The 18,493-nt window shown below is 45.8% G+C and overlaps 1 protein-coding gene across 1 annotated transcript in view; it reads left to right on the forward strand.

Moving 5' to 3' along the window:
- The first annotated feature begins 9,307 nt into the window (after positions 1-9,307).
- The window catches only part of ERG (ETS transcription factor ERG), a 147,820-nt gene continuing 138,634 nt past the window's right edge, over positions 9,308-18,493 (forward strand). Inside the window, exon 1 of the mRNA XM_050903843.1 lies at positions 9,308-9,373. The gene's annotated coding sequence lies outside the window, so the exon portion shown is untranslated. The remainder of the gene's footprint in view (positions 9,374-18,493) is intronic.

The raw sequence follows: 18,493 nt of genomic DNA on the forward strand, positions 1-18,493 counted from the left end.
TTTTTCATTTCGGTAAAATATTAAATGCTTGAAATGTTTGAAATAATTGTGCAAATACTTTCTCATACATGCAAAAGGAAACTAAACCAAAAGCTACCTGTTCAAAATGAAGCTCCCTGTGAAATTCCAAATGATGACAGCAGTCAGCGCAATAATTTGGTGATTGTTACACTTTTAAAATTACATTTTAACTCAAATGAAAATTTTTTTATGTGTCTGATATCTAAAATGATCACGGGAAGCAGTTTTCACCCTTCTGTTTCAAAGAGCGTTGGAGAAATAAAGCTAAGTAATACTAACGTTTTTGGGAAAAGGGAAAAACGAAGCTCAGCAGCAAACAGCCCTTCCTTAAGGATGCAGGACGGGCCAACAGGTACCACTTGATCCCCACGGTACGGCTGCGCAGTGAAACAGAGTGACATGCAAAGCCAGCTGCTATGGCAGAGACACCCCAGGCAGCTATACGCTGCTGCTGCCGAGTCTGACTGCCTGGCTCCCTGTTAGCAATCTTCTCTCAGTTTTTCCTTTTAATTTCAACACGGTAGTGGTGTGACGTTTGCCACTGTTCATACGGTAAGGACTCATTTCACTAAAACAGGGATTTTCTGAGCTGTAAATCAGGTTAGAATTTTGACACAGGGGCTAAGGTGAGTGTTTGCAAGCTTCACATCGGTAACAGCTTTTTTACAGAGTGTCTATCCTAGACTGTATTGATTTCATAAATCTTAAAGCCAGATGGGACCAATTATGATAATCTATTCTGATGAATGGTAGTAAAGACCATAGGATTTCTTACAGTTGTTTTGTGTCGCTGTCTTGTTATCATCTGTTGCACATTTCTGGACGTTCCTCTTAGTATTTTCAAGAATGTGGAGGGCCTTGTCCTGATCTTCATTCTGCTCATGAGTGTCACCAAATATATATGTGTAAGGTGAGCAGCAAAGGCTTTCTTCAGTCTTCAGGCAAAACCGTCATTGCCCTGGGAAACTGCCATCCTTCAGGAGCCACATTATGACAGATCATTACGTCCAGCACACCTATGCTATGTGTGTAGTTTGACAAAATAAATCAGTTCTTGGTCTGAAGAACCTATTCTCATATTTTGCTCTAAAACCACAGTGTCAGAAGCATATTTCAGGAGTGAGATATGCTTTTGAATACTTTGCTTTTTGCAATGAACAGTGCACGTGAGCCTGGTCCCCTCTTGACCTACAAGCATCTTTCAGTGTTCTCCGGTTAATTCAAGGGCTCAGATACAAAATCAAGGAAAGCATGTCCCTTTGTGGGATAATCCAAAGTTTTCTGAGGCTGTAAGTCAGAAAACGATGGGGCTCCAGCACGTCATTTTTTTCATCTGTGACAGAACAAATAGACTTCACTTAATCCAGTGCAAATGGCTGTCCTGAATTAAACATGTTCTTCATTTTTCATTATTTCAGAAGATCATGTCTGAAAGAAACATGGAACATAAATTGTTCGTGCTGAACAAGACTGAGAGATGTGGTTGTGGGACATACAGGGCATGTGCCACCAACCAGCCAGTAACGGAGACCTCAACCAAGGTGCTGTCTGAGAAGCATCTGCCGCAGCATGCCCGTCCCCACACGCAGATGGGTCACCTACATCGCCAAGTGCTGCAACTCCAGCAGTTACCATCGTCTACTTGAGACGTGTAGCTTCAGCAGCTGAAGGCAGGGGGTGGGTCTCTCCCTTCACTGTGGCTCATCCAGAGGGTGATTCAGTGTCACATCCAGAGCTGAGTCACCTTCTGCAGCGGCCTCTCCCTTCCTCTCCAGCCGGCAGAGAAGGAGCCTTTGCTGAGGCACCTGCGTCAGTGCCCGGCAATTCAGCAGAATGAGCTCTGACCTGCCTGCAACCTACATCCATGTCATTTCTAGGGTATGTGCAACTTGTTGCACTACTGCCACAAGGTAGGTGTGAAGAGAAACCTGTGTGTGTGTCCGTGCATGCATGTGTGTGCATATAATTGTAGCTGTGGAAAATCAAGCATCTCCTATTTGTATATTGCTGAGCTTTTTGTAGCTTCAGGTTTTTCTCTGCCTCTGACTATAATTTCAGATATTACTCTTTTTTATGACACAGCCAATGAAGAAATGCTGCAGAAAACTTGTGCTGAATTATCTAAATAAAAGAGGGGTGTGGCAAATGAGGTGATTATATATGGGGATCGCTGCAAAGAGATAGGTATAGAGGAAGAACTAAGCCTGCATGCTAAAATCACGTTTCTTAGAGCTGTTTATGGCAGCATGCAGGTCTGCTAGCCAAAGCCATATGTACAGCTGTATAGGCACTCGTATATGAACATAGGACCGATTCCATAGACCTGAAAGTAAAATTTAGTTTTTTCCTGGTACCACGACAAATGCAGAAAATAGAGGAGCAGACTAATGTAAAGAAGAGAGACAATTAAGATAGTTCACAAATTTAAATCCTACAAAAATTTTACTTATCTGGGTATTGATTCTCTATTTACTTACATTTGTATTAAGCTATGGCCTCCTCAGATATCACTATACACTAAGTAATCAAAGGGAATGCAAAAATGTAAGGACATGAGTAAATAATAAGCAAGTAACTTTATGGTATTTAAACTTATTAATTGCTCTCTGTTGAACAGTGTAAGCATTTTATTTTTGGGCGGGCATGTCTTCATGCATTATTTATCTGCAGCCTTTTATATTTAAACACCCATTCTGACCTGAATCATTTCTGTATGCTGGCTGAATTCTTCACCGGTAAATAAATGCATACTGTAGAAATTATGACATTTTGTCACCTACCCTAACTTTGTCTTTCTGTTTTTGAAAACACTTCAACTTTCAGCTTTCTTATTTTTAATTTTTGCCATGTGGTTGAAGAAGTCCACAGTTCCTGCAAAGATGCACTGCTCAGCGTTTCTGTGTTGATTCACCGAATGAGTTATTATTCCTTGAATCTAGGCAGTGATGCAGAGAAATGCCCGTCTGGAGAGGGGAGGGGAAATGCTTTGGATAGGCAAATAGGAAAAGGCACAAATTCTGCCCCCCATCCCAAACTGAGAATGAGTCAGAAGTTCAGTTCTGGCTGTGGAAATTTGCACGGGAGAGTTTATTTCATCATTATTCCAGTTTGCCTTGTGGACTGATCTTCAGCTTTATCTAGTTTGGGACTTACCTGCCAAAATACAGGGAAAAGAGCCAACAGTTTCACCTTATTTTGGAGAGTCAGGATGTTTAGGAGGGATTCAGGCAAGCATCCCAGCTTTCCCGTCACTCAGACCTTTGACATTTTTTAATTTCTTCCATCATTACTTGTGGCCTCATAAAAACCCTGATGAAATTCATGGGAGTCTCAAGTGTTCCCTGGACCTTTCCTGCCAACATACTGTTTGTTTTTTAAACTCAGCTATCAGTTTAAGCAGAAAAGAAATACTAAAAATTAAAAACCCAAACAAACAAACAAACAAACGAACGATTTCCCTTTCCTTTTAGCCAATTGTTTGGGAAACAGTGTGAATTTTTTTAAACTGATACAGCAGTCCTGAATATCCATTGGTGTTGAATATTCTGGTGACCAATATCCTATTCATCCAAATAACTTATCTCACCACATATTTAATCAGGTAAGTTCCAGTGTCTCTCCTAACAAAATGCTTTCTTTTCCTGCCTTAGAGCTTTTAATAAGAAATGATCTTTCCTTCCCTAATTAAAAGTGATTCTCTCATAGGAGGGACTCCAGTGGTCTTCTCAAAGACTGCCATAATGCTGTCGGTGTCCAGTCTGTGACTAAAAGAAATCCATGAATGCTGTAAAAGTCATCCTTTCTGGTACTTGAAAAATAGTTGCCTGTTCATATCTAGGCAATGGGATGCGTCTATATAGCTGCTTATCTCTCTTGGTTTAAATGTCATTTTTGCATAAGAGAACCTTTATTAGTGAATGTCATCCACGCCTGTGAGAGGTAATATTTATAAAGGTGTCCCTTTGTGTTGCTGAACTAGTTCATCATAAATGGTGTTTTCATAGGTACAAAGTTAATCCTTTCTGATTTTACTGAGAAAATCAGGTGCTGGGATTGCATTTTGCCAGGCAAAAATGTTACACAGTAGAAAAAATAAAATAGTCTCCTCTCCACTTATCTTGTTTCATATCAAAAGAAAAATAAAAACACATTCATATATCCTATTGCATTGATAGTAACTGTGATAATTAATGTTACGAACTTTTCACTAACATCCTTCTTTCTTCAGTTCTATTTAATGTATTGGAGTTGAAATACCTCTAAGATAAGTAAGTGCTAGAACTGTAGCCCGCAGAGGGCAACTGGTTTGGCCGAACCAGCATGAATTTGTGATCTGCCTAGAGCAGAGTTTCTGTGCTGCAGCTCACAAACCATCCTGCTGGCGTTGAAGCACAGCAAACGTGGAATACCTCTCACCTGTTGGTGTACAGGCAACCCAGCACTACTGGACAAAGCACTTATTTTTTTGTAATATACAGGAGGTCAAAGATAATTTCTCCTGTTTTTTCAAAACAGAAACTTCAAACTTCTATGAACCTCAAAGCACTACACAATATTTGCCCAAGAGTAATGGAAACGGAGGCATGTTGGTAAAAAATGTGGTCTAGGTGGATCCCTCATCCAATTTTGAAATCCCACAGCACTTGCCATTGCTTTCCCTGGAGCCTGCAGCAACCAGGCTCAAACTGTGGTAAGCTTTGCACCCCTGAAGCGGTCCAGTCCCCAGTGAGGAGGCATATGTTCTCCCATTAAGAGACTGCAAGTTATCTGAGGCTGGGCTACATGTTACATGATAAATGTATTTTCATAGGCCCACTGCTCTGAAAGAAAAATGGGAAAAGAGCTGGCTATGGTTTTTTTTCTTTTTCCAGATATGAAAATTTGGTATTTTTGACTGTTTGTTTCAAACTTGTATTTTGAAAACTGTGTTTAAGAAGATGGAAAATTATACGAACACTTTTTTCTTTCCACATGACACTCCTGAACAAGAGGCAGCGCTCGAACGCCCACTCTTCATCTGCTGCTATCTGCAAGTTTCCTCCTTCCTCGTGAGAGAAAGCGCCAGGCATGAGTCAATGAGACAACTGCCGTGACAGAGCAACTGACTGTGAGCGAAGAGCTGCTGGGCCACATGAGCTGGGGCTGGCTGCAGGAGGGGGCTTCTCGATGCCACCTTAGCCGTGCAGGTTGGTGGCACAGCAAGAGATGCTCCAGCATCCCACCTGGCTGGCCCCTTCCTCCGTCCCTTTCCTCCCTTGTGCTCCTTCGCAGAAGGAACGACTTACTTTCTGCAGAAACATCCTCTGAAGATTTTAGGTTACACAAGTAGGGTTTAAAGGATCAGCAGAAGATTGGTTTATTGGGCAGCGCTTTAAACCTCGGTCCCCAACTGCAGCTTGAAAGGACAATGCAGAGCAGCTTTGCACGAGGAAGTCCACCAGCTCGCCGCCTGTCCTCTGCGGTGGTGGCTTGTTTGCAGTGGGGCTGCCTGCCCCCTCAGCCTGAGAGCGACCGCACAGGACTTTGCATCTGAAGGTGATGCAGGAGAGACGCGTCCGTGTGGGCGCACTGATAGCTGGGCATGACCCCCACTGGCTTTGCTGCATCTCCTCGAGGAAAATACAGGATTTGGGGCCCCCGCCATGAGTACTGTTCCTGCATCCGCATCCCCCGGGGTGCAGCAAGAAGCTGACAGCATGCTCGGTGTCCCCCTCTCCGCTGCGTTATTCAAGTTAACAGGAATTATGCATCACACAGTTTCACAGAGCAGTTTGTGGCCATCACGTGTTACTGAGAGCTGCTGCGTGTACAGTGTGGTGAAGCGGTGCGTGTTCGGGGCTGCAGGACCCCCCCCAGCCCACCCGCCCTGTCTGCTCCTGTCCTGCCGGGCATTTTTTGGCCCCAGGCTAGGGGCAGCTCAGCCCCTGCCTCCCTACGGGGGTATCTAACTGCCCCACTCCTCCCGGCCGGGGGTATCTAACCACAGCACCGCCGGGCAAACCTGGTGCCACCGGCACATCGTAAGGACGAAACCACTGCTGGCCGCAGTTTGTTTCGGGGAGCGACTGGTTTTGGGGCCGTCTCCCTGCTAGATTTATGTTCTCTGAAGAGTTTAGTACATTAGTGCGGGTAATCTCACTCCATTACCTTCTATAAAACCGAATCTGTGATTTCCTCCCTGGTGAGCATTTACCATAGCGAAATAGGCTACTATTTTCATATTTAACTCATTGGTAAGTCATAAAACCAGCTCAAGTTGTCTGCCCCAAAGAGCAGAAGCTGCGGGACGGGACGGTGGGTCGGAGCTTTTACGAGGCCCGGCAGTGTCGGTGCAGTGCGCTCAGCATTGCCTCTCGCTTGCCCTCGCATCCCTATCGCATCCCCCCCCTTCTGCTTTGAAATCGACAAAATTCAGAAATTTACAAGGCTTTTTAAAATCCAAGATGAAGCAATTAAATCTCCAGACTGGAGGATGTGAACCTTTAAAGGCCCTTTGCAGAATATCAAAAGAAAGAGAGGATTATATTTAGCAGGTGTGACAGCCCTCGCAGGACATTTCATTGCGAAAGGGGCTGACATGAACCAGGAACCGATACTTAAATTAATATAAAACATCTTGGGGGAAAGGTGTTTTCTTTTCTTTTTTAAGCATTAGGAAATCATAACGCTTTCTGGCTTCTTCAAAAGCGAAAGGTCCAAATATACAGGAGTCATCTGGCATGTAAAATAAAAAGGGGGGGGGGAGAGGGGGGTGGGATACCTAAAAATGCTTGGGATGAGGTTGGGAGGCGAATGTTGGGGAGCAGGGGGGCTATGACCAAATGCCTGGCCAAGAAACCCAGTTGTGGTTTTTCCTCCCCGGCCTCACTTGAGGCTTTGCATTGTCGCTTGCAGATCCGTGGGTTCCCCTGCCCCGGGGCAGGTTGCTCAGGGCAGAGGTGCAGGATCCAGCCCTGCCGGGTGCCCCAGCTGGGTCTGCGCCTGCTCCCGCGGCTCTCGGCGCAGCAGCAGCATCCTCTCTCCTGCCACCTCTCCTTGTCATTTCCCTAACTCCCTGGAGACACAACCCTTCATTACAGGGGTGCTTTATTCTGATCGCTCTGTTTCTATTCATATCATAACCTACCAAGCCTCGGAGTGGAAAACTCGAGTTGGTAGTTTTGTGGGGAGGTGTCCACTAACTTCTTGCTTCATTCACTAGCGCGTGTTCCTAATTTTAACCGAACTGCTCCGTTTTGATTTTCCTAAGCTGTGGATTTAATGCCCAAACGCTCGAGTTGTTTTCACGCCCACTCAATGAGCGCCACAGGAGCAACGCGACGCTGCCTATCCATAGCAGGGGAGGCAGCGGCTGCAGGGAAGGTGGGGCGGGCAGCAACACGGTCCCCAGCTCTGCACCGTGGCCTGCAGGTGAGGGACAGCACGGGCTCGCCAGGAGAACTCCATAGGTGGGTGCTGCTGCGGCCGGTCCGCGGCAGAGGGTACTTGGTCCCACTTTTGGGGTATTTTGTCTCTTCGCTCTGCTAATTTGTGGTGGACGTGCACCAGGTTGTTGCTGGGGTCCTTCAGGTTCTTAGTCACCCGAAAATGCGCAGCGGGGTAAAAAGCCATCTTGCTGTTATGGCTGTTCTCAGAGGGAGGGAGGCGTGTGGTTGCCTGGACCAGCGCGTTATTGGATACCCTTTGGCACTGAGAGAGTTAAAGGTCCTCGGCACCCACCAGCCCTGGTCGAGGCAGTGTCTAAAATCAGTCCTAGACCCGCTTTATTTTTTCCTTAAAAACAGGAAATGGAGCCCTGAAGGCTTTTTAACTGGAGAGAGAGTGAGGAGGGGGTATACTCGCTCTGCCCATATCCAGCCCTGAGCCTGACCCAGACTTGGGGGTCTCTGTGTGTGTTTTTTTTATTTCTTCTTTTTTTTTTCCTATTATTTTGGCAGACTTTTTGGAATGTCTGGGAGCTAAGGGCTTTGCTTCATGGAGCAGAATTTTGAAGCAAGAAAAAGAGAAAGTTATAGACTAAACCACAGAAATGTAAACATGTCTGCAGCTAAAATAACTCCACTTTCATTGAAAACACTCCTCGCTCACAATCAGACTTCTGTGTGCTATGCTCAATAAAACTGCATGCTAATAGCAACCAATTAATACATTATGTAGTTCTGCTTTAAAAACTGAGACGCTTTTAATTATTTTTTTCAAATTTTTTTTTTTATTATTATTTTTAATTAAGGGAGTACTGGGTTTTCTGCTTTGTACGCTGGCTCTCGGCGCTGACCGCTGGCTGAGAAGCGCCGGGGAGAGCGGCGGGCGATGCCCGGCGGTGCGGCGGGGGCCGAGGCGTGCCCGGGGAAGGCCGGGGCAGCGCGGCAGCGGCGGCGGGCAGAAGCGGCGCCCCGGTAAGGAGCCCCGAGCCCGCGGGCGGGAGGGACGGGACGGGACGGGGCGCACCGTCCGCTTCTCCCCGGCGAGCGCGGCTCGCCCGCCTCCCGCTGGGCTTCCCCGCGGGTGCGTGTGAGTGTGAGAGCGTGTGCGAGGCGAGTGCCGCTGCCAGGGTCGGGACGCAGCCCCTCTCCAACCCCCCTGCACCGCCGGGCGATGGGGCGCACAGCCCCGTTTCGGCCGGACCAGGCTCCCCTGGCCCTCCCCTGTCCTTTTATTTCCGTGCATCCCGTTATTTAACTCGCTGCCCTCCGGAGCCCCGCTGCCACCTGGTTAGCGGCCAGGCTTTGGCTTCACGTCGGGTCCTCACAACAACCGCACGCTCGCTTTGCCCCTTAAAACACGCTCTTGTTCCCCGCGCCGGGAGGAGAGGAGACCCGCCGAGCCGAGCCCAGCCGAGCCACCGGTAGCCCCGTGTCCTCCCCCCGCAGGTCCCGCTCACCTCCAGTTCCGCCCAGCCCCTCCCGCCCCCCCCCCCCCCCTCCCCCGTACGCAGCGGGGGCGCCCGAGGGAGGACGCCGGGGAGTAGGGGGGCGGGGGGTCCGCTGCGCCCCCGGGGGGGGGTGCCGGTGCCCGGCGGGCGGCGCGGGGCCGCCCCGACGGCGGCGGGCGAGCCGGGGAGCGCCGGGGAGCAGCGGCTGCCCCGCTCGGCGATTGGAGAGAGGAAGAGGCGCACGGAGCCCGGGGCCAGCGCGATGGGCTGAGCCCCGTCCCGACTGAAGTGACTCACTGCAGTCGGCAACGCCGCCGTCCCCTCGCCCGCTCCCTCACTCCCTCCCTCGCTCCCGCCGCCGGCGGCCGCTGCCTTCCCCCGGCGGCGCCCTCCGCGCCCCGTCCCCGTCCCCTCCCGTCCCGTCCCGTCCTCCCAACCCCCTCGGGACCCCGGACTCGCCCCCTTCCGCGGCCTCGCCCGGTAAGTCCTTTCCCCTCCGGGGCTGCGATGGGGCGGGGGCGGGGGGGGGGAGGCACGGGGGGACGAGCGGAGCGCCGGGCACGGAGGGGGCGCGGCGCGGCCGTCGGGGCTGGGAGCGGCGGGGCGAGGGGCGGCGGCGGGCAGCGCCGCCGGGCCGGGCCGGGCCGGGCCGGGCCGGGCCGGGCCGAGGCGAAGCGAGGCGGCTCCCCGCAGGCGGCGGGGCGGCGGTCCGGCTGCCCCCTCGTCGCGGCACGTCGGCGGCTGGAGCGGGGCAGCCCCGAGGGCTCGGCCGGGGCTGGGGGCGGCAGCTGGAGCCGCGCATCTTCTGCGGGGTCGCGTTGCGCAAACGGGCCCTTTCCGACTTTCTTTAGTTTTAAAGCGTTAACGCCGCTTGGTTTCGGGCTGGCTGCTGTCTTTTCGGGCATCAGCCTCTGAAATTATATCATCATCCCCCCCCTCCGCCATCATTTTTTCTCCTCGTTCGTAATAGCAGCGTTGGTGTGTTTGTAATTCTTTCAGCAATTCATCATTCAATTAACTAATACCTCTATTGCCTTTTCAAAAGCTGACTAGCTCTTGCATGTAGGAAAACCTTCAATTACCTGAGTTGGTCTGAGGAGAGTCAGAGCTGGTTGTGGTACTTTTCAGAGTAAGCACTGTGATACAGTATGCGGAGGTCTATTTTGGTGACCAGATGACTTTGCTGTAGAGTTTGGAGTGTACGTAATGATATTTACAAAAGCTGAAGTTGCAAGTTCTGGCTAACATAAACTTCCATTCATTGCTGCCTTTGCTAAGGACCCACGGTACAAGTAAACTTGCTGTTTCTTTAACAAAGTTTTTATTTGTATTCAAAGTGTCATTCTCTGAATTAACACTGTGCTTCAGTTCTGAAGTAATAGTTTGGAAATTACATTCTGCCCATGTAATTTTGAGTCCATTAGGAAAACCAGGATAGGTCTATGAACTGCACATGGAGAAATGTCACATTCCTTTGGTTTAACCCTGTAACCACTTCCCTGGTTTCACTGAAACAAGTGAAGTAGACAAAGACAGCTTCTCACTAGGGTATGAAATGTAAACTTTCATCAGGATATATGTATCAGGTACGCAATTTCAAGCGCACCTGAACTGATACGAAAATCAAGGAAGAGAAATAGATTGTTTGACAACTTCCTAATTAAAAGGGAATAAGTAAAGGCAAAAATAAACTAAGCCATACTTCATATGGGACAAATATATTTTTATGTTGATTATCTTATCTATTTCTTGAAGGACATTTCTAAAAACAAAGATATGGTACATTGGAATAGTAACGTCAGTTCTTATTTTCTCTTTCATACACATATGTAGGCAAACAATGGCAAACTTGCCATGCAATTCTTTGAAAAACTTTTCAAGAAAGAAATCACTACCTCTAAAAGCATTTCAGGGTTTAGAGCTTTGAACAGCATCTGTCCCCACCTCCCACAATTTAGTCCCAAAGTTAAACAAATCATATAGTACTGGATAGAGTTACATGTTGCAGGAATTTTATAAATGATCTGTCAGTGTAAGTCCTAGGTGTGATTAGTCGGACTTTTTGCTCCTAAGGTGTTACTCCATTTGGATTCTAATTTATGTAGCATTTGGTTCTTAAAGATATGTTCTAATAGATATATATTAGGCATTTTTTTTTTCCAATGGTTTATAAGCGGTAGCGACTGTGTGGCTTTTCTCTCTTTCTTTTAAGCAAGTTTGAGCTCTTTGTCAGGCACCGAAGAAATCTGGGTGTTTGAGTCCATCGAGGAGTTTCAGTGATAGGAACCATGAGCTTAAAATACAGATTGTTACAAACTTGGAAGTAGTGTCTCTTATCGCAAGTACACTCGTTTGTATGTTAATAGGTTAGACCTTTTCTATCTGAAATACCAGGTTGGATCCCACAGTTGTTAGTGTTCAAATGACGGTTCCACCTGAGACCAGTGCTTTCACCTTCGCAATGTGGATGCGTCTTTGCTACCTGCTCTTCTGTGGGCAGTTTATTTTCTGTGTGCACATGGAGTTGTGTAAACAAATACAAAAACCCTGGGATGACTGTTTTAATCCAGTTGGTTTGAACAACGCCACATGAGCAAAATACCTGGCTACTGATGAGGCAAATCCTCTCCCGTTGCGCTTTCTCCTAAACACCAGTGCTTCGCTATCAAAACGTGAGGCTCGTGGCATTGGTTCTCCCTCTGCAGAGCACTTCATTTTGATCACTTTACTGAGATCCCTGTGTACAGCAGTTTCTGCTCTTGCTTAAATGCACTCCAGTGAGGATCAAAAAACCACAAAAAGCTTTTGCAGTGCTGATGGCATCTGGTAGCCCTGAAACGTTACATGTTACGTTTCCTTCCTTTCCTTGCCTCTGCATTACTAAATGCTCCAGGAGTTACTAGCAGGTAACAACAAAATAATTTAAAATGTTTGGGTTGGAATGAACCCTTTCCCTTGAAATATCTATTGTGTTGGGGTTTTTTCCACTAGCAGGAAGCTTCTCATTTTCTTTTAAGTGAATATTTTTTATTTTTTCGGGAAAAGGCAGCTGTAAGGGCAAACCGTACTTCTTTTAATCATGCAAGTAGCTCTGTGGAAATCTGTGTCCTGAACTCAAGGTGGAAGTTGTTGACAGGGGGTACGGTCAGAAAGGGCCCTTTGGGCCTGATCCATATCAGCTAAGGTCAGCAGTGCAGGCTTAGCCTTGAGTGCCTAATGCTGCCCACTGGTTTTCTGCTGTACAGCTGGGAAGGTAGGCCAGGGATGAGTTTATGCTTTGTACGTCAGCTTTCCTATACAGTTGATTTAAAATGCTTTTGTTAAAAAAAAGTTCATGCTGGTAAGATATTTTCAGCCTGAATTATAATGATGTTTGTCTTGGGTTGAAAGAATTACCTTTTGTGCAATAACACCACACTGTTTTTCATTGTACCCACAACTGGCCACTTTCACAGCCACTAGAATATTTTTTATTTCCCGGTGTGGTTCTAGCTATGCGCTTTTCGACAGGCAGGTTTCCCAGTAAAGTCGAGCATCATTTTGTCTTTTACTTGAAGGTTTGAGTCACGAGAATTTGTAGCGCTTTGGCATTTTGGAAGGTAATGATATAAGTGGAGAAAATCTAATATATTTCCTTCACAGCATAGTTAACTAGTGTAGGTAGAAAACTGGCAGTCTAAAATTACTTTGCTAAATTTAAATGTAAGTAAAAAGTAGGCAATAGGAAAAAATTAAAGGGTGTATCTAAATATGGAGTTGCGGACATATCTGTTATATTTAAACTGCATTTTAACCTCTTCTATTTATATTTAGTGGTATGTGTATAATCTGGAGGGCTTGATTGAATTCAAGAAACAGTAATTTCACAATGAAAACCGAAGAGTTTATTCTGCTGTGGACATAGTGCGCGTCCTTGTTAATCGGTGTATATATCAAAACTAAAATGTATGCAGCGAGACATTTTTTATGTCGTTTGAGAGCAAAGATGATATTTGATCTAAAGTAAGCATGAATGGATTTGCAAAAAGCCTGCTTCCCGTACTGCTGTCGCAAGTGTATCTCCTACTGACTTTGGTGGCACTTTTTCTTGCGTGGAGCGTGAGACTGCGCTGCAGGGTTCATTTTCATCAACTTACCTTTGCTATGGCCCACTCTGAAATGCCGCTTTTTAATTTAGAAAGCTACCATGGTAAGTGGATTGTTCTTGCATGCTGCTTGCATCAGATGAAATCCCTCCTTGGCACAACTTCATTCCAATAAGAAAAAACTTATTCCAGGAACAAAATACATAGTTATTTTTGTTTGATAATGCATCATATAAATATTAATTGTCTGCCCAAAGAGAAAACAATAAACATATGTTTTCATTTTAGCTGGAGATACAACAGGCTTCGATAGAGGATGGTTTAAAACTAAGGGCCTCGACTTGTAGCCACACAAGCTCTTCAGCTGAACTCCGGGTGACCACTCATGTCTGGGAGATTGCTGTTTTTCACGAGTGGCTGGAAAGCTGGGAGCTTGGTTTTGAATTGAGGTCTTCTGTTTTGATTCATTTTAATACGGACACTAAGTGATATGATACCCAGGTGCTTATTAAAGCATTGCTTTCAGCCTTCTCACTGCTAAAAGATGCTGTGCTTCTGCTGGTCCTTTTAGCAGGGAGAAAGCAGTAGCTACCCGGATGCTTAGACACTCTGTAATACTGGTAGGATATTAAAAAGCTGCTGCCTCTTTTAGATGCTGTTCCTGCAAACGAATATTGACTTCTGTTGTGTTTCAGATCTTCTGAATTTGTCAGGTAGCCTGTAGCTTTGAACTACATGGACCTAATTAGCTGCTGATTTGAAAAAGAAAGGTTGGCTTGTAGGAAATGATGAGCACCCGCAGGCCCGCAGTACTGCACGAGGCAAGTTAAACAAATACGGGCTTAAATGTGGTTTCAATCAGCTCCATTTAGACACCCAAGTTTTCAAATTTCTCCAGGAGGTCCGTAATGAAACAGGCTTGTTTTCTTTTCACCTCGCAAAGAAATAGCAACAGGAGAAGAATTCTGATCGAGCTTGCACCGGCTGAATAGCCGGCTGCTGCAGGAGAGCAGTTTGGGGTGCGAGACTGGATAGGGCAGCATAGAGGAGTTTGAGACCGCTGCTGCTAAGTCCGGGAACGCTGCCTGTGACTAACACACAACTCCGTCTCTAATGAGAGGAGAGCAGGTCACAGCCATTACCGCAGCACCTGGGCTGCTAGCTGGGATGCAGTGGGGTGGCAGAGGCAGGCCTGATTAAGGCTGCGCAGGTGTGAGCGGGTCAGGAGTAGGTTCCCTTCCCTGTTAACCTCCCCTCATCCCAAATATATTGCCTGCTGAATTAGCATCTTTTCCATCTGCTATTTACTGTCTGCTACAAGTGGTTAGTAAGGGTCTTTTTTTTTTTTTTTGCTAATGTTACACTGTTAGTAAATATGCATTGATTTATTAAGTGTTCAGGTCTTTTTCATTTTTCTGGTGCTAGGAGCAGTGGCTTAGGAGTAGCAGCTTGCTGCCCTGTAAACTACAACAAAATGTTTTGCAAAATCTAATTGATTTCTTCTAATTTGTAAGTCAGTCATGTAGGCTTACCAGTTTCAGCTTTTCATAATACCTTCTGGCCTTGCATTGAGTTTATTACTTTATTTTTAGCTTATTAAGTATGGATATACACGGTATATTTGACCTGATTTGGCTGAAGCAGACTCTTTCAATAAGTCACATATTTTTTGATGTTCAGTGGCAATACTGGATGCAGTTACTGTGTGATTTGTTTTGGTGCAATTAAATGTATATGTAAAAATCATGTGGATTTAATAAATTGCACAAATGTATCTTTTTCTGTAAAATACTCTCATTAAATGAGAACAAAAAATGAAATATGGCAATCAAACAATTCACTTTAGACAAATTGCATTTCTATCACTGTTTATATTTTTCTGTGTAATTAAAAAGGGCTTTATAAAGAAAGAAGTCAGTAGTTATGCAGAAGGAATGTCTTCTAAGCAAAATTCAGTTTTCTAAGGAGGCTTTGTCAGTTCTGAATAAACCTTGCAATAAATTTAGACCTGGTGTTTTAAAATTATGTTTATAAAATGGACTGCTCTCTATAGAGTTCACAAATTATACACAAAGGATTTATAGTAAACTACTAAAGTAACATTAATACGTTGCATTACAGCATGCACTGAGACTAAACTGCAAAATCTGCTTGAAAAAACAGCTGATTTGCAGGACTCTTGCAAAGCAGACATGGTAAAAGTTCTCCATCATTTCTGCAAAGAACCACTGTTACACTGATTGTTCTGATTGTAGTTGGCTCTTCAGAGGCTTACAGAGGGTTTTTTTTTCACAGGCTTGTGGCCGTGGCATTAGAAGCAGGTTTGAAAAAGGAAAAATACAGGATTTAATATAAAATTAAGATCTAGTTTGGTCCTGGTGGGTATCTTGTGCCTTTTCTTGAATTTCATTAGATTTGCCCAGAATGTGAAGTTGGGGATTTGGGCTAGTGCTCTTCATTCCTTTGCTACATTTATAAGTTCTCTGGTATTTTTATGTATTTATAGCAAACAGTCTGTAACATGCTCTGTATCTCATGCAATCAAGACAAGCCAAATCATCTGTCACCAATATGTATGTCAACATCCTGAAACCACAAAGAGCACCTTCTTGGTAGGCACAACCAAGGCTTCATTTCAGTGAAGCAATTCATCACCCTTTTGAAATGAAGAGCATGGAGAAATCTGAACCCGGCATCTTGGTTCTTCTATGTGGAGAAGTCAGTTCTACGTGGTGAGACTGAAAAATGGTTTTAGGAGGGTAGGATTCACCTCACCTAGCTGTAGCCATCTAAAAATCAAGCATCTAGTTGACAGTAATGGTGTAAGTTCCCTCCCTAGCCAGAGAACAGGTTAATCTTGCCAGTCTGAGACAATTATGTTAGTTTGGGAAAGTCAGCTGAAGATGGAGCCTCTGTCCATCAACTTGAGTAGGAATTGGGGTTGCAGGACCGGGTATCTTGACTTTCAGATGGCTGGCATTGAGTGCACTGAATTCTGTATCCAGGGGCTGATCCGGGCCCCAGCAGCTGATCTTAGGGAGACTGAAGGAAAAACTGTAAGTGAAAGTACAGCAGAGAGACCAGATGAATGTTTTACAGTCTGACTGGGTATGAATCTTATTGCTTATTTATTATTTTCATTTTAAAGTTGACTCAGTACATAATAGTTTCATTTTTACTGTCAAACTACCTTTTTGCTGTCCAGTTTTATCACCAGCAGTAAAAACATTAGAAATAGCAACAGAAAGCCTTTATGCTTTCTGCACTGCTGTCTCTTTTAACTTCATTGAAAAAACTGAAAAATGAAAACATTAACCATCTTTTTTTTTTATCATTAGAGTAAGATAGGAATGGATTAATACTGCTGTCTTTCTATTAAGATTCTGTTCTGCTTATGAAGGGAATAGTAATAGCCATTTAAGTTGTTGTGTTGTGTTTTTTTTTTAAACTGGTCCATATCTCATCCGGCGCAAAAGGGTTTTACCAACCATATGGATGATGCCCCCGGGTCTATACTTTGCTTAAATCTCTCAAAGCACAACTATGGAAAGCTTGCTTTGGAGAGGCCATAAGCTTTGTGCCTGGCCCTGGGCACAGGAGCAGTTTTTGGCCCCCGTTTGGTGTCTTGACATGAAAGTTGTCCCTGCAATGAGTGCAGCTTACCTCTGAAGCTGCAGTCAGTCTTGCAGAGTAGCTCTGCAAGAGCTAGCAGGAGGGAGGGGAGAGCTTTGTGTTTGTTATTTGCTTGTGATTTCCATGACAGTTTACAGGAAAGACAGTTGTAACTAAATGTGAGCCCAGGGAGCTCAGTCTGTGGTTGGTCTGCAGAGCAGTAACGCAGGATGGGGGGTTAGGTTTGCTGAAGGGTGCAGGAGGCGGGGTGAAGGGAATTGGAGCAATCCTCCTCTCCTCTCCCTCTAAGTTAACACCACCCTGTGTGATGTGACGTGCCTGGCATAGGACAGGAGAACCGGTGGGCAGCGGCGCTGCCCCCTCAGCCACCCACAGGGGTGCATCCAGCCCTTGCTTCTGCCTCTTGTACTTAGTTAATGAGTCCCAACGGGTTTTGGTCCAGGGTAGGATTTATATAACTCCCTCTTTGCTATGTTGGTTCCACAGGACTAAAGAGGAGTGAGAAGTAGTAAAAATCTATTTCGGTCACTAAAGTAAGCAGACATGACTCAGAATACTCACTGGGAACAGATCTGCTGGATGAAAAGGTGCCATTTTTACATAGTCACTTTTCTGACCATGCCCTTTAAACTCTTACAAAAATAGAATACTTTCTCTGGCACTTCTCTTGGAAAGCAGAAATGGGAGTGAGAGCAAGGATGTTTGCTGCACTTCAGCCCCTGCTTCGAAACCGGACAGACTGTGTGCGAGTTTTGTAAGGCATATGTAACATATGTTTAACACCAGAAAAAATAGAAAGAAGGCATTTGAATTTTGTGGGGAGGGGATTTGGGCTTGGATAGTTTTACCATTTGTAGTGGAAAAGTGTGATTCCTACATCCTGCCTGTTAACGGCTGGATGAATTCTAGCTAGCTCTCTGCGCCGATTTCTGGCATCCTCATGTCCCTGCAGAAGTACAGTTCAGATCAGTAGACTCGTCTGAAGCACAGCAAGGCTCCTTTTGACCATTGACTCTGGGTTCCTCGGTTCCTCTTGGACCTTGTGAGGCGAGTGGTCTAAGCTAAAAATGAGCCTGAAACCACATTGACGTAAGCCATGAGTGTTTATGGACCTGTAAGGAAACAAATCGTCACTGACAACCAGAGTCCTGAAGTGGTAATGTTGATGCTCACGTGAGAACCCCCCGCACCGGTGGGCTGAGTGCCCGTCCAGCTCCGGGTGAGGTTGATGGAGCTGGGCTCTTCTGCGCCAGCTGTGGACCTGCCCCAGCCAGATGCCCATCCATATTGACTCTCATCTGCCTTTCATGGAAAGGATTAGCAAGGCAAATCATTTTGCAGAAAGTCACTCGCAGCTTAGTAGGTGATACTGAATTTTTGAACTCTCGTCTCTCCCCGCCCCCCCCCCCCCCCCCTTCTTTTTAATGGTTTGGTAGGAAGCTAGAGCCTGGCTGGTGCACAGAAACTCAAAAACAGTGGTGTACTCCACCACATGTGCTTATGGGTGTTTGTCAGTCATGTTGTTCTCCTTTGGACCATTGCTTTCTTGGTAAGAACAGCAACAAGCCTGTTTTAACATATTTACCACTTTCAGTTGGTCTTACATGGAAAAAACTACCAACCCATAAATTCCTCTTCCTCTTCCATTCCAGAATAACCCATGAAAGAGTTTGAAAGCTCTGAATTTCTGTTCAGTGGATGAAATCTTGACCTTGCTGAAGTGGCTGAAGCTTCTCCGTTGGCTTCTGAGGGGGCAGAGCTCTTCAGCTTAAGTGTTTCTTCCTCATGTTTCCACTGGGCCTAGAGTGCCCTGGAAGTGTTTTCACTGTGGTGATTTCCTAAAGCCTTAACTCCCCCCAGTTACTACGGCATTTAAAGGCAC

The sequence above is a fragment of the Gymnogyps californianus genome, chromosome 1 (genome assembly GCF_018139145.2).
Source record: "Gymnogyps californianus isolate 813 chromosome 1, ASM1813914v2, whole genome shotgun sequence".
In the NCBI taxonomy this organism is placed as follows: domain Eukaryota; kingdom Metazoa; phylum Chordata; class Aves; order Accipitriformes; family Cathartidae; genus Gymnogyps; species Gymnogyps californianus.